We start from the raw sequence: 16,357 nt of genomic DNA on the forward strand, positions 1-16,357 counted from the left end.
AGGAAATTACAAAGAGATGACGTACGTATGCATGCACCATTTTCAATCAGACTGGAGGTGCGCATTATTTCCGCGCTGTAAAAGGGTAACTAGATTTCCCGGTAACTCAATATACTCTATATTATTTATATCTGCTTATTTGACATTTACTTCTCTATACCTGTTAAAGTCAATAAAGAAGTTTAAATATTCAAAAATATAAATAAACCTTAGGCCTATGTGTGACTTTACTGAAAATAAAATTAACCACGGAAAGAAACAGCAAATCAAAGTTCTGTAAAACACAACATTATAAATTACCTATCCATTATACTACTAGAATTTCAAACAAATCAAAAATATGTACCGAGCATTGGCCTTTAATTTAGGTAATATAATTCAACGTAAGCATACCCCTTACGAAAATAGATTGGCCCATTTTGAATCAGACATTGGATGGTATGGTTATGCAATCTTTCTCTGTTATTACATTTATCTTTTGTTTACATAGAAAACAATTTATGAGACTGAAGAAAGGTTAAAAATCCATCCCACCGCTTCATTTTATAAAACTCATTATGGATCCATTTTATGTAAAACTTTTGTAACGTCATCATTTGACTTTAAGATATCTATGTTGTTTTAGGTTGTAATGTTCATACAGCATATTTTGCATCTTTTCTCGATTTTACTCCCAAATGTTAATTTATATTTATCTATATAAACAATCTCTTTTATATATAGTTATTTGCTACAAATGTCGGAAAATATCCCCAATAACGGAAATCACCTACGATAAGTGCATGGTCAACGTGAAGAATTAAAATACTGTTTTATATTAATTTTATTTTCATATCGGTTTGTGCCGTTATGTTCCGCAGATTATCTAATCATTGGAATCGTACTATACTAACAGCAGCATGTTGTTATGTATTAAGATGTAGGGTGCAAACACGTAGTACCATGGTGGTTTACTAAGACAGATAATTTCTGAACGAGAAACCATTGGCATATTATTAAGGTATATTAAAACAATTTTCAATACATTCAAAACAACAAAGACATACGTTTGTCCATTAGCATTGAACCTCCTCCTCTTCCGGTCTTGTGTCCTTCGGTTCGACCATTATTTTTCAGACAGCAAGGAAAGGCGTTCTTCAATAGCGTGCTTCGCTATTTTTAGAACAATTTCATTTGCATACTAAGTGTGTTTACTGAATTCCCGAATACTTTAAAATAGTATACGTTGTAAACATGCATACGTACGTCACAAAACAGACTTCTGATTACGCAAACAAGATCAAACCATAAGACAACGGTTTTATATTTAAACTTTATTTTTTGACAATGCTTTATCATAGATTGAGATATTAGTGAATTATCATCTCAATATTGTGTTTTTTACTGTATTATTATGTTATTGGCAAAACACCTATAGAAACATACAAATAATAACTTAACATTAAATATATATATGTCATCTTCATTAAAAGAAGATGACATTATCTATCCTTAAATATGTATGTTTGGTTTCGATGGAATGTCATCATCATGATACACTGATGGCCTATACTAAATATGTTATTGAAATACAATTCGCCGAATTATCTATCAAAATCATTAAAAAAATGAACATCAACAAGTTATTTCATCAAAATAGCATGCACTCCTCCTTTGTATTACAATAATAATACGTATTATGTTTCGTGTCATAAAATTGTCAGCAACAATTACGTCACACACCATTATTAAAAAACTATTAAGTACTCTTCAGGTGAAACAATGACGGTTGGCAAACATTGTAAGCACGCGACAGCACGTTTCATTTCTCCAGCTGGTGGTGCTGTTTGTGATAGCATTCTAACCCGGGTGTGTACCTTGTTGGCGATTAAATCTTTTTTCCTCTTTAAGTGTGTGTATCCAGTTACATAACGTTATCTGGTTGTCCACGCGCACCAAATCAGAGGTATTTAAGGATACATAAAACGTTGTCCTTTTGTTCCTTATTGTATTTGTGGCGACCAGTTGATGTCATTAAAACATTATACTTTGTGTTTCTAGATGATGAGAGGACAATTGCCATTCTTCCGTTATTAGGCTATACCTGTCCTGTTAGAAATTGTATTCATTATAATTGTTATCCTGTATCCAGGAAAAAATGAGCTCAAATATTGGCAATCCGCGTTTATCTGCGAAACCATCCAATATTGCATTTATCTTTGTCGTATAAAGTGTGTGAAACAAGCCGTTTTTTATACTGTAGTGTTACAAAGAATCATTTAAACTATTTTAACATAACTGTAGGCCTATACATTTTTATTGCGAGTCACACAAAATATACGGTACCACCGCCATGTTGTTATCCGTTGTCACGTCATCAGGCCTCATTTTAACATTCTTATTTTTACAGGTTAGTAGGCTTCCCTGAAACAAAAAAATTAAAATCCATAAAGTAAAATTTTTAAAGCTAATTATAATACATGCAATCTTCAAATAAATTCTCGCGCGTGCGTTAGATGTGTGTCTCATATCTGATGATAAAAACAACAATCTATTTACTTTGTAGTAATTTAACAACCAGTCAAGTTACAAAAAAACCCTATGTCTCTTAACATTTTGCGCGCGAGTTATTTCTTTCGTAGTAATATTATTGCAATTGTAGCTCAAAAGAATGTTACTGCATTCAAATTATGACCCATTTATGTAGTTCGTAAAACGAAATTGGAATTAAAAAGTAAGACGATATGACAATTTAGTATGTAAATACATATAACAGTTATATTTATGCTTGTCCAGCGTTCGTTTATGGTTGATATTCGTTGCATTGATTTATATATCGTTGTATTTAGATTATAATTTCCAGTTTTACAATAAGTACATTTTGATAGCAGTTTATCTACGTTATCACACTACATTCATTACATTTCCTCTCTTTAATGTAATTGATTTACGTTTAGGAACAGGAATCTCGTAAAATAAGACAAATTGTATTGCGCATGTCCAGTAACAATATTGAGCGCGCGATATGTAATCACATTGAAATATTCATCTAGCCTATATTAGGACATTACAGAACTACGGTACCATAAATCATTTTTATAATTCATCTTTTTACACTATTTTTAATTTGTTTAATACAAATGAATCGAATTGAAAAATTACATGTAGGCCTAATGTATATACAGTATATAACATGATATTGTTGCGATTATGTTAATAAATCATATTTATTTATATCAAGCCCTCACATAATAATAAAAAGAAAACAGATATATATGTGGAAAAGGGCAAGGGACCATCATTTACTTGGTAAAATACAAGTTATTGAAATTATGAAAATATTTGAAATTACACGTAATGTGTTACAAAAGGTACCAGTATAACATGATATTGTTGCGATTATGTTGCCCTTGTTTCCTATTCGTTGCCGGTTGTCCTCTACATGTTTTGTTTCACTCATTTATTTATATCAGGCCCTCACATGATAATAAATTTTAAAAAGAAACAGATATATATATGTGGAAAAGGGCAAGGGACCACCATCGTTAAGGTGCTAAATCTTCTCACGGCCTGGAAATCGCCAGAGTTAGCAAGTTGTGGCCTTGCAAAATGCAGCGTTTTCTGTAAATGGAATTAATCTTTTAGGGTTTGTAAACGTACATGAAAGATTTGTAGCCAGATAAATCACATTTCGCCTGGCTAAAACAAACATGAGAAGACTAGCTACGGGGGTAGCGTTTCAAGTAACGACATTTTGATAAATTATGTATACCTTATATTTTGTTTTTGTTTCGGTGAAATTAATTGATTAAAACCGCGAGGATACAATAATAGATCAGTGTAAAACATGTATTTGTCCTAAACAACATACCTACTTTTTTTTCTATCTGAACAACAGAGCAGTCAAATCGGCAAGGCCGTTAACAAACGTTTTGGTGACAACAATTTATTGTAACACCTTTTCAAACTAAATAATATATTGAAACAATCTACTCTACTCTCGGGCCAAACAATAGTATACACATTTTATTGCATATGTTTTAATATTCTAATATTATTTGCAATTTGATGTGCCCATATATGGACATGATGATGTCATATCACTACCATATGTGGGCATATCACTACCATATGTGGGCAAATCATTACCATATTTGGGCACTAGTTTGATATTGTAGACAGACCTTCACAGTTTATTTTGTTATTTTCTTATTATTTAAATGATACGGTGCGGTGATGATTTATACGGTTGTGTTTATAGGTGAGGTTTAATGTTTAACAATTAGCTTACTGTACAAAAAAGGATATAAGTAAGACTTATAACCAATTACATCAACCTAGTTATTTACATTTATTGATTTAACGTATAAAATAGGGAAATAGCATTAATTATTTAACACTTGGTGAGGATGAGGGCGCTGTTAATAAAGAAACATTTCTTGGATAACATTAATAGCTCAAACACAAATCAAATTAAATAAATGTTCCATATTAATATTTAGAATAAATGTTAAAACATGGCAATATACATTTACATTATGTACGTCGTAGAAACGCTGAATGTGATCTTAATATACATTTTACGATTCACTATTGAATTGAAGAAGGATTTGCCGTTTACGACAAAATTACATGTCATCTTATTAAAGCGCTATCTTTCAAAACCTAAGGGACACGTCGTTTACGGTGTAGAAAGTAGCAGTCATCGTGCATCTGCTGCCGGGTTGCAACAAAACTGTAGCCCTACTGATTGAGATCACTAGCCTAACGTCGATAGTTCTTTTCGAAAGTCAAAGTATTAAATCTAAAAGATGGAGTTATGGTTATGCAAACCATATGCATTAAAAACGCATTTTACTGTAACTGTTCCTAGGGAATTTTACGTTTACTGCAATATGCGTCCTGACAATTGTAATTCATAAATTTTAAAATACGACTATGTTAATGCATTCGGAATTTAACGAGTTTCAATCATTTTGTAAGAGTTTAACGATATCTTCTTTTAAGTACACTAAATATAGCGGAAAAGATCGTAACTTAGACTATCTATTTATATTTACTGTTTTAAACTGCCGTTTTATAAAATAAAATAGTGATCGTTTTGTTCAATTGTTCATGACCTATATACGACTCAAGCATAGGACATTCAAAATAGAAAAAATATTATTAAAAAAAATATATAGTCTTATATAGGCCTAGTAGGCTATATTATACGGTACTCCAAACACAAGCCGAAGCACTTTTGGAATATTAATACATAATGCATTCCACGAACGCACGCCCAACTCATAATAGCCTTTCACTTAGTAAAGTATCGAAAACTAAGAGAAATATGTATATCGATTACAGGGATAGAAGCTCGTGATGCTAATTAATTAATATTAAGAACGTGTCACAATACGTTTATGATATACATACATATTCCTTTGACTTATTTGTATAGTGAATAGAGACCTATATTTTTTTTAATTAAATTCATGCATGGTATTAATTGAGAAATTAATAATAAGCAGTTACAATGAATGAAACAATTGAATTGATATGGTATCTTTATATTTCAATATCTGTAATACCTTTATCCTGTAAAACCTCTCTGAAACTATATCCTTAACATAATACCAACAATGAAATGAAATTTAATATTGACAATTTATATAAATACAGAGGCTAACACAAAGAAACATAAAATAGAGCAGCGCAGAGTATTTTACGTATTTGTACTCATGTCTTATACTTCATTAACTATTAAGTAACCAATAGTAGTTATCAGTAATGGCTAGAAATGTTCGAATAATAACGCAGAAGATTTTTCAAATATTTGTTTTATTTCATTCAAGGTGTTTGCTTCAAAATAAAGATAGCTACCGTAAAAATATTAGTAACAATTTAAATAAACAATACTTTTATCGTATTTTGTACATATATTTGATTTCGTAGTATAAATCACCATTGAAAGACGTTTAAATGTTTCTAAAAGTCAGAGAAGAGCTTAAGTTTCATGTAATGACTCATTGGGGAATCGAACCAACTACCACGCGTGTACATCTTCTAATGTAGATACTAATGACAAAACACCGCCCTCTCTACAAAATAATCTTCCATTCAACATTTATCATGAAGAAAGTATTGTGTTTTCTAAAATATAAAAGTATAATAAATAGGCCTATTTAATGTTGGTCAATCTTGTGTAGATCATGATACAATGTTATAATACATCAACATACCAGTTTATATAATAATGTACGCCTCAGTCTGCATCTATACATTTTTAAAGAGAGAACTGCTGTACCATTTGTTCGGTATCAAACAATATAACTCCCCACTTTTTCACATTGCGTTTATACGTTTGTTCGTTATACAAAATGATTGTACTGGAAAGGTTTTAAACTACATTTGATGTGGGTTGGAATGGAATTAATCTTTTTAGGGTTTGTAAACGAAAGATTTGTAGCCACACAAATCACATTTACCTCGCTAAAACAAATATTAGAAGAGGAGGAGGGGGAGGGTTGTATCTTCCCTTCCATATTCATGTTGTATAACTATGATATACCGTCAAAGTCAGACCTCTTTCATATGAAGGTAAATCCACATGCAACGAGGAATTTGTCGTAGACCTATTGTCTGCGTTTTGCATTATTCTATGTGTTCGAGAAGAAAAAACAATCAATGGTAATATTAGGTCCATATTTGTGGAAGTGGAATTTAAATTGGATAAAGTATCAATTATATTGAAATAACAACACACTGTTTGTAATATTTTATTTTGTTCAAAAAACACTATTTATGTACGAAATGTTTGAAAGAATAATCATAATTCTGAGAATGTCATTCAGCATTCGTTTTTAATTGTTTATGTCCATAGTTTAATACATGGCATATGCCTATACATTTAAATATTTATTCCTGACAAATTATATTGCCTATTTATTTTTTAAGACATTACTTTTTACGAAAATTAATAGTTTATTTATAAAATCATTAGGAGCATTGTTTGTAACGAATTATTTTATAATGTATCCCCTTTTTTCAAATAAAGTAAGGTGACTAATACAGTCTTTGGTTTCATATTAAGAAGCTGTGATAAGTAATTTATTTGCTGTATCCAATTTTGAATATATGGTCTATCCTTTTTTTTATATTATTTCTTTTTCTATGTAGGCCTATCACCACCAGTATAATTAACTCGTCCCTGGTATCACACAGAATGCGGGCGGTATTACTTCCATTCAATACATTACTGGGATTTTATGTTGTTCTACACCCTATACTTATGTGACAATTCCGATGAAATTCCTTCACTTAGTTTTGTTTCCATCTTATTGTGCTGCTGGATATTCGTAGTTTAATTATTGAACGTATTGGCGCGTAATTCATAATATAAATACTGTATATAATATCAGCATCATAAAGCTAAACAAACTAAACACTAATTTGTTCTTAATTAAAGACAGACATTTTATTTAAAATGAACAATATAATACACATAACGGTAAATGATAGTCATGTCATGACATGTTTATTTATCAAACTACATACTTTGTCGTCATAATGATTTTTTTTTCAGGACACAAACTTTTCCGAAATGAAACGTTCACTGAATTGATTGAAACATGTAGGCTATGTTACGCTCATTTCGCACAATTTATCATTTCGTTGCAACATGTGCTCATCGCTAAACTCATAAATCGAGTTAGTTCGACGATTAAATGAGTTAGATTATTGGGTATGTAATATTTTCTCTAAGAACTACTCTGCTTCTTTAAATTACGTTCTTAAAGTTATGTTCTAATAATAATGCACTACACTAATCCCATCGCTCATACTAACGGTATCTCTATCCACAAATCCGATTATAGTCCAATGTTTGGTTATATATATTCAATTACGAATGATCTTTTAAAAGGTCGCTTTATGATAATTATTATATAAAATTGGAACATTTTAAAAAAATACCAAGAGGATATTTTACAAATGAACTTTAATGACTTGGTAATTAGCGGTACAATGAACATCTAATAAAAGCTAATTACAGAATGTATGTTAAGCGAAGACAAATTTCAGTGAAGATGCACTTTTCTGTCTGGCTACTTGTCAATTTATTGGCATAGCTTTTACATTTTCATTGATTAACTTATTTAGATTAAGAAGTTTGGAAATTGAAGATAAGATTGGTACTTGTGAAATTAGTGGTGGCGGTGTTATTTCTCATGAGAGTTAAATTTTACGTAGAGATGTGTACTTGCCCGACTCGTGTACGACTGACATTTACTAAAGGGCACATAGGCGTAAAAAGATTTTAGAATAAATAAATTCTGACAAAAATATTTGTTTTATTGGAAATTTAAATCTGGTTCACAACTAAAGTACGTCTTTCACATTTTAAATTATAAATAGAAATAATCATCAGCTTAAAAAATTTCCAGAATGAATGTTTAAAATGATGACGCAATGAGAACAGGAAATAACGATGGACAAAACATTGTTTCGCCTGCTGTAAAATTCTCACTTATATGGTATACTATTACTCATGATATCAATGTTTATCATTCTTATTGCATTTTATATATCGGGATACATGACATAATTAGTTTAGAAATATTTACACTACTCTTGTTATGATATCTATACTCAACAGAGAATATAAACGGAATTTTACAAGCTATTTCCTGTCTTACGACAGCCCACGGGCCCCTCTGAGCATTAGAGCATTTGGAAAAAAAAACGGCTCACATTAGCAAGCGTATATATTTGATCAATAAACTAGTAGAAATGACAGGCCCAATTAGACGCTCGTATGCTTCTTGCTAGCGCTTACAACCATTAGACGAAGTAAGCGGGAAGCGTCCTTAATCCTTTGCGAGAAAGATTTGAACAACCGGCACGAAGTTAAAACACATAAATTATTCCCAAACCACCGAAACTACATGCCGTGAAGTGTGCCATTTACTCACATCATTAATTTTTGTTTTCTGATTTTTTGTTTCTGGCTTTTAAGGTCTTGTGTCAGAGTGTTAGTATGAACCAGTGATCGAAGATTCGAACGACTTTATTATAACAAGCCGCTAACATACTTTGTAATGTTATTGGACGTAAATAATTACATTACATGTGTGAGAAATAATATTTCATGATGGTCTGAATTAAGAACTCGTTAGAGCTTCAACACATAAAGACAATCGCAACGTGAACTCGGTTACCTGTGTTAATTATGTGTGCTTGAAACAGAAATAAAATGATGAATATTGTTAGCTTTAGCCAATAAAATAATTCTATACCAATGGCATTGTAATAAATACACCAGTTTATAATAAAAAATAAAATATATTTTAACTTGATATAATGCACGCCTAAGCCCTAGGGTAACATTTTTAAAGATTATTCTAATAATAAATAAACCTGAAATAATATAGAAATTATTAAAAAAAACAAGAATTTATTTTGTTTGTGTATATTTAGGCCTATTTTTACAATCCATGTGTATAATTATTATCATTTTTATAGTTTTTCTCCCCTTCTGAAACAAGTTTAGAGCATATGCTTTTCCATATCCCCCAATTTTTTTTATTTACTCATTTCTTATTTTTACTTATTAATGCGTCTGTTATTTGATTGACCATGGCTTATTTTATGGAGCGCAATAATTACCATACAATATACAATGAAACAATCAGTACAATCAATAATCAATCATGGATAATAATGATGGATGGATCAATGGTGAAAAGATAAGGTACACCAATGTATTTGTTTATAATATTTTATTACCAATAATCAATAGAATTTAAATAATGTTTATATACGGCTTGCTAATAGCAATTCAACAGAATGTTCGCTATCAATATTAACATTTATTTGTAATACGTCAGTTATACCGTTTTGGGTGATGGAAATATCCTGATGCAATGCATTTCGTAAGGTATAATTATTAGGTTTATACATAATGGCTTTACATGTTCATGGGCATGTAACAATGTATCGCAGTAAGTTAATAAGCTATGTAGACGACATTTTTAAGGCAATAAATCAATGTTCTATGCTAGACTGTACAACTAAACCTCAATTCATTTATATTTTATGGACGCAGCATTAAGACGCAAGACTGTTTTAGTTACATGTTTGCATATTCTTAGCTTGTGAAACATAGCATTAAACTTTGTACTTGTATTAGTATAGTGTTTTTATCATATCATTATGTTATTTATTAAAAATCACACAGGCCTACTAAAAGAACACATTATCATTTTAGTTTTTAAAATATTTTATCTACGCAAGATTGTTTGAAGGTTTTCATGGTGAAAAAATGATCGACAGCTCTAATAGAATTTTATAGAATTTTACAGTGGTGTATCGCAAACGTGATTTCAATTAATAAAACATTCATAAATAACGGTATCTGGTTTCTACAATTATCAACTATAGGCCTAAGAATAAAATGATTATACTGTATTAATATAAATTGTATAATTTATATTTTGCAAAATGTGCCCAATGAAATTAATGATTGATTGAATAGAAAGAAAATAAGAAATGAATCCATACATCAATACAAATTTTAATATTTTTCATAAAATTTTAATTTATTTATTTATTTTTAAAATTAATGTTAATGTCATTAATGTTTTTTAACAAGCATACTTTACGAGAGCAAGACCATTACCATTTGGCGTCCCGTAGATGTTCTAAAATCCATTCGACAATTCATAGAATATTAAAATCCATTCGACAATTCATATTTATTGTGTATATACCGTACTTGAGGAACGAAACATAGTGTGGTAATAATATGATTATAGTACAGTATCATTACCATTCTATTAACACCTGCATGTATCATAATCATTATCATAATTCTCTTAAATCATTATTATCTTCTCTACAGCCTTTGTCATTCACAACTTATATTCATCTTCATAATTATAATCAATATAAATTGTCTTGCTCTTTAGGCCTATACATCCAACTGTTCATAGTTATCTTCACAATCAATATCTTCAGTAAATCAGTAATTATAGTCATACCATAATCAGTCTTATCATAATAATCATATTATTAATCATATTTACCATCATAATATTCGCCATCCTTATCAACATCATCTTTTGGATGATCATCCTCCTCATCAGCGCTCTCATCTTTATAGTTTTGAGTACACTTTTATCACAATTACAATAGTCCTCGTTAACTCCTCCTCATTCATCACATAAATCGTCAGCGACATGTTAGAATTGACAAACTATAAATATCATCCTTTAATTAAATAAAACATTTTGCTCCGATAAGAAAAACAAAATAATACTGGTTTGAAATGACTATAACTAACGGTCATATTCTATGAAACTAAGACATTAAACAGCCATTATCAACTGTGTCTTAAACGTTATGATTAGATATTATTTTAAACTATGAATAAGCTATAAATAATAGCATTATAAAACCTATAACGTGTAATAACAATAATACAATATTAATTGTCATTCGTGTTTTAATAACATTAACAACACAATTCTAGACAACTAAAAGTAATAACAATAAGGTAGCTTGTTATTAACGTTTCTAATATTACCTAAGGTGTCTGCTTATGCTATAATAACAATTATTTTCCACAACAAAATGTGAAAGAAAACGGAATGCGCGACAAATTGTCCATGCATGGTTGGCGTCCCATAAACGGTACAAATTTCCCAATTTCTCTATTATTAAGTATGGGTGTTAAAGTGTCTCTTAATGATCCAAAAAATAAAAAAATACTTATGACTTATGACCTATGTAACTATTACAATCCACAATTTCATAACAAGTTAGACGTACATAATGGACCTTTATCTTCTTCATCAACGTCATAATCAGCATTAAATCAAAATTATAGAACTAAAAATAAAAATGTTGATGCATGAAAAAGGATCCCGTACACGATGTGTTTGGGCGCAGGACGCACGCGCGTGTCCAAGTATACGATAAATTGTGCCTATTGTACTCCTAATCTTATCAATGTATTAATGTCATTATGAAAGCTATCATATCAATCACCATCAAGCTAATCTTATAAAGGGGAATGTGTAAAGATGTAGATATTGCCTCAAACCTTTTCACCACTAATTTGTCACATGGCGAAATTAATACCTTTGATATAATTTATTAGCTCTTAATGGTTCTTCCTGTCAAAAGCTGTGAAATTATTCATATAGAACAAACAAGCGTTCGTTTATTTATATATTTACTTAAATTATTTTAAAATCACAAACGTTATTATTAAACATGTTGTAAGCGCATGAAACATTTTTCTGGTTATTTTCACGTTATTTAGTTCAATCTCATATTTGTACAATAATTAATTGTGTAGCATGTGTAAAATTTGATTATATTTTTATCTACAATTATTAAAAAAAAAAGATTAAAATTATTTCTTAATCCATGTGTACAGTTGTACAGTATTATAAAAATTACAATCGCATAATTATAATTATAACTACCATTTCATCTGAAAGATACATTTGAAGGCATTTAACCAAAGCATTATTGCGTAACGAATTGTAGGCCTATATTTATAGTTGTAATAACTACCGGTAATAATAAAAAAAAGCAGGTGCGGTAATTTAACAGCGCCCCCATGGTCTTAAGTTGCACATAAAAAGCAACGATCTTTAGACACACAAACATCGTTAAATTGTACCATTTCAAAAGAATATTTTTTTATGTATAAATGTGAGCTTTTACTCAATTTAATTAAATATTGATACGGTAAGAAGGAAGCATCTTCACTAGTGTAAATACCACTATCAAGAATAAGTGTTAATGTGTCATAAAAAACGCAGCCTAATTTATGAATAGTACTTTATGGTATTCGTCATCTCAAACAATAATTAAATTCCAAATGAATGGAAATATGGATAGAATAATACTAAATTGAAATTTATCTATACAACGTAAAAATGCAAAGAAATATTTTTAGACAAACGTAGAACAAAGAACTTTACATTATCAAGGTGAGATTCAGGACTAAAAAATCAAATCAGACAGTTCCAGATATTAAGATGACAGAGATATGACTAATTTCTTGTAGCTACTTAATTGGGCTCTAAGGAATTGGTGGCGCCAATACCGAGAGCAACTCTTTTTCTGATTTGACACAGAAATCCAGGAACTAAGTGCCGAGTAATTCCGTTAAGCATATGCCCGAAATGCCTAATATAAAACATTGACCAATCAGGAGCATCCTGACCCAAGTTTGCGTCACCTCTGACTGATTCCAAATTTGCCACGGCGCCCTCTAACAATATTCAACTTTAGCCATCCGCACAACAAAAAATACATTTTACAGGAAACCGTTCAGAAATATACGTTGGAAGCACACTCGTCCGACCGAATCTAGGCCTACATGAAAAAACAAAAAATAAAGACGTAAAAGCTATGTAGTATAGCATAATTCTAGGATAAAATTATGGACTTAAACATTACCACAATTAAGCTATAATGTTAACCTTCTTATTCATGGAATTATTATAACAACAACAATCAAATCCGCCAATTCGTTCATTATTTTAAATCAAGTAATTCCTCTATGGTTCAAGTAAAACAACAAAACAAGTTATTTTCTATGGTAAACTTAAAACTTATAATGATGTATGTTTAAAATGCATTATTAATTAATCAATTAATAAACAAAATTGCATGAAAATTAAACTTTATTGGGTGGTTGCTCCTTATTTATTTTTTAGAGAGAAACAGACAAGTTCATGTGACAACAATAGAATAATACAAGTCACTCTACCTATTATACTCTGTCGGAATAAACTATACCAATTTTCTAGTTTTATTTCCCTTTGTTTTAATTTAAAAATACTGTTAGGCCTTGTTATCATTTTATTCTATATTTTATATTCAAACATTTCATTTTCAATAATTAAATTGCACGCATTGATATACTCCTAACAAGTCAAAGCAATTCACAAAAGGGTAAACGCGGATTTGTCTTTTTTTTTCTAAACAAAAAGGCCTACGGAATAAATTTTAACTTTCTGAACCATAGAGTTCATCCGCTCTCTATACTGCTGCCATATTGTACTTCTCTTTTATATACGAGTAATTTAACGAGATATATAGTAATTTACATATTGTATTGAATTAGTGAGTAATGTATTTAAATAGACTGAATTACTCAATCTGTTTACCTAGTCTGCCAATATGTTGAAACACACCGAGATATAAGAACAGAATATATTCGGTGTGTTTAAATTCTCTCGGGGATGTATCCATTTCAGTGGAGCCAGTTGTAATTACCTCATCACAAATATAAAATTAGTTTCATTTCTGATGCGATGACAAAAACCCTAATAGGTTGCGCCCCAAGGCCCTTGAAAGATAAACGGAACACACGCGGGCACGGTTGGTTAACTCCCCGTAACAACCGAGTATATATATCTAAATGACTTGTTCGGCCTACGGGACACACATTGTGTATTATCACCCCAAGCTTAAAATGTGTGTAAAATAAATCAAAGCAGAGAGATAAATTATAAAATTTCTTAAACAATATGGAGTTTATAACATGATTGACTACACTACTATTTTGACAAATTTCTTTTTGTTTGTTTATTATGCCTAGAATGATATACCTTTCGATTGGTATAGACTACGGTATTCAATATAAACAATGACACTGCAAACGTGCCGACCTGTCTAAAGGAATTTTGCTACAATAAACGGAATTTAGGTCTGAATAGAGCGATATTTTATTGTTTTTCAATTCAACCGTTGAAGACAGATATATAGCCGGTATACCGACAGCAAGGTGACCGACTAATAATAAATAAAAAATGATTAATCTGGTGTATTATATTTATCCTCTTTTAAAATGTAAATATAAATTACTGTATTAACAAAAATCGATGATGCTAATCTATACATTTTCAAAAGTTTAAAAGAAATGGTATTTTGAAGGCATATATTATAATATTGAAAATGATACTCATTCAGAAAATATCACACCATCATACTGTTATCTATCGGTATCAGGTCTAATTTAAATCTATTTTCAAAAATAATGTACCAGTTTACTCCAGTAACCGGTGAACGGTACTATTATGAAATAATTATACTGCTTGAAATCATCATTTATCTATCAATAATTTAATAAACAAAAATAATATTAAAAGTTACGCTGTATGGGTAAGTATTTGTTATTATTAAACGCATTATAGTATGCGTAAGGCTTGGCCTATACTATAACATTTCATTATATATTAGTGTTAATTTCATAACTATAATTATATCCTAATTATCGTTATTAATGTAGAATATTTAAAAAATAACATGCGATACTATTGATGCAGTCGATGAAATACTGACGTATTGAAAACACCGTGTAAATTATCCACTGCACTGTCGCCTTCGTAGCCGTCTTAAACAATCAGAAAGAACATAAGTTAGGGCTAACACTTATCATACTTTCTTTAATTCAGAAAAAGTTTATTTACGATCACGTCTCTTTATATCTAGTAATATTATTTAATCAACTGTATTTTTAAAAGTTTATTTACGTTCCGAATTATGGTATACCGCAACTTAATTTGAGTGGAATGTTGTTACCGATCATGAGTATATGCACGTTATGAGGTATAGCTTCAATGTTGGCTAGGCTTAGGCCTAGACATATTTAATAATGAAATAAGATAAATGAAATAGATGAAATAATAACAATGATATATGAGTAATCAATCAGTTGTTGTTTATTTAATAATGTTAATGCATAAACCGATATAAAATCAAATAATCATTTTTAAATAATTCTATTTCCAAAGAACACCATGTTTACTTTTGTACCGTAGCGTATTGAAAAAAGTTCTACAAAATTAACCCGATAGGCCTAGCATGAACTATCTTGTTTCCTTATAATAAAGTTATAATGTACGCATAATTCTTATTACACGCAGTTATAGTTTGATAATGACATCATTTCGAAAAAAAAAAAAAAAAAAAAAATTAGCTCAGTGAATAAGTTTACAATTTTAATTAATTAAGAATTTAATTAACTTATTCGTGTATTGATTATTATATGATAAGACAAGTATAGTTTTCGCCGTACATGCATCGTTCATCGAGGCCCCGGTATAACCGATTGCTTGACTTGCATACTGAGTGTTGTATATACAGTACATAACTAAATGATAACGATCTTCTTTCGCTGGTTTTAATAAGACGCTGGCCTACGTGCAGTGAAGTGGCTAATTACCCGTGTATTCAATTTAGAAACACACACACAGATGGGTGAAGTTGGGGAGTAAGAACCAATACTATTTAAATCAAAAAACGTTTCGTTTCGTTTTGTTTTTTCTACATGTTATTCAAATCGTTTCTGTTAAAATGCTAAATTCTGCAA

The 16,357-nt window shown here is 30.2% G+C and overlaps 1 long non-coding RNA gene across 2 annotated transcripts in view; it reads right to left on the bottom strand.

The window, feature by feature from the left end:
- Positions 1 to 1,385: 1,385 nt before the first annotated feature.
- LOC140039579 (uncharacterized) overlaps positions 1,386 to 16,357 on the bottom strand; it is a 47,461-nt gene continuing 32,489 nt past the window's right edge. Inside the window, exons 2-3 of one of the 2 annotated variants that reach the window (XR_011842533.1) lie at positions 11,046 to 11,229; positions 1,386 to 2,403 (exon numbers count right to left, since the gene is read on the bottom strand). This is a non-coding gene — a long non-coding RNA (uncharacterized lncRNA). Of the gene's footprint in view, positions 2,404 to 11,045; positions 11,230 to 12,973; positions 13,354 to 16,357 lie in introns of those variants that run through there. The other variant, XR_011842532.1, reaches the window with a different exon arrangement.

This window comes from Antedon mediterranea, chromosome 2 (genome assembly GCF_964355755.1).
Source record: "Antedon mediterranea chromosome 2, ecAntMedi1.1, whole genome shotgun sequence".
NCBI lineage: Eukaryota > Metazoa > Echinodermata > Crinoidea > Comatulida > Antedonidae > Antedon > Antedon mediterranea.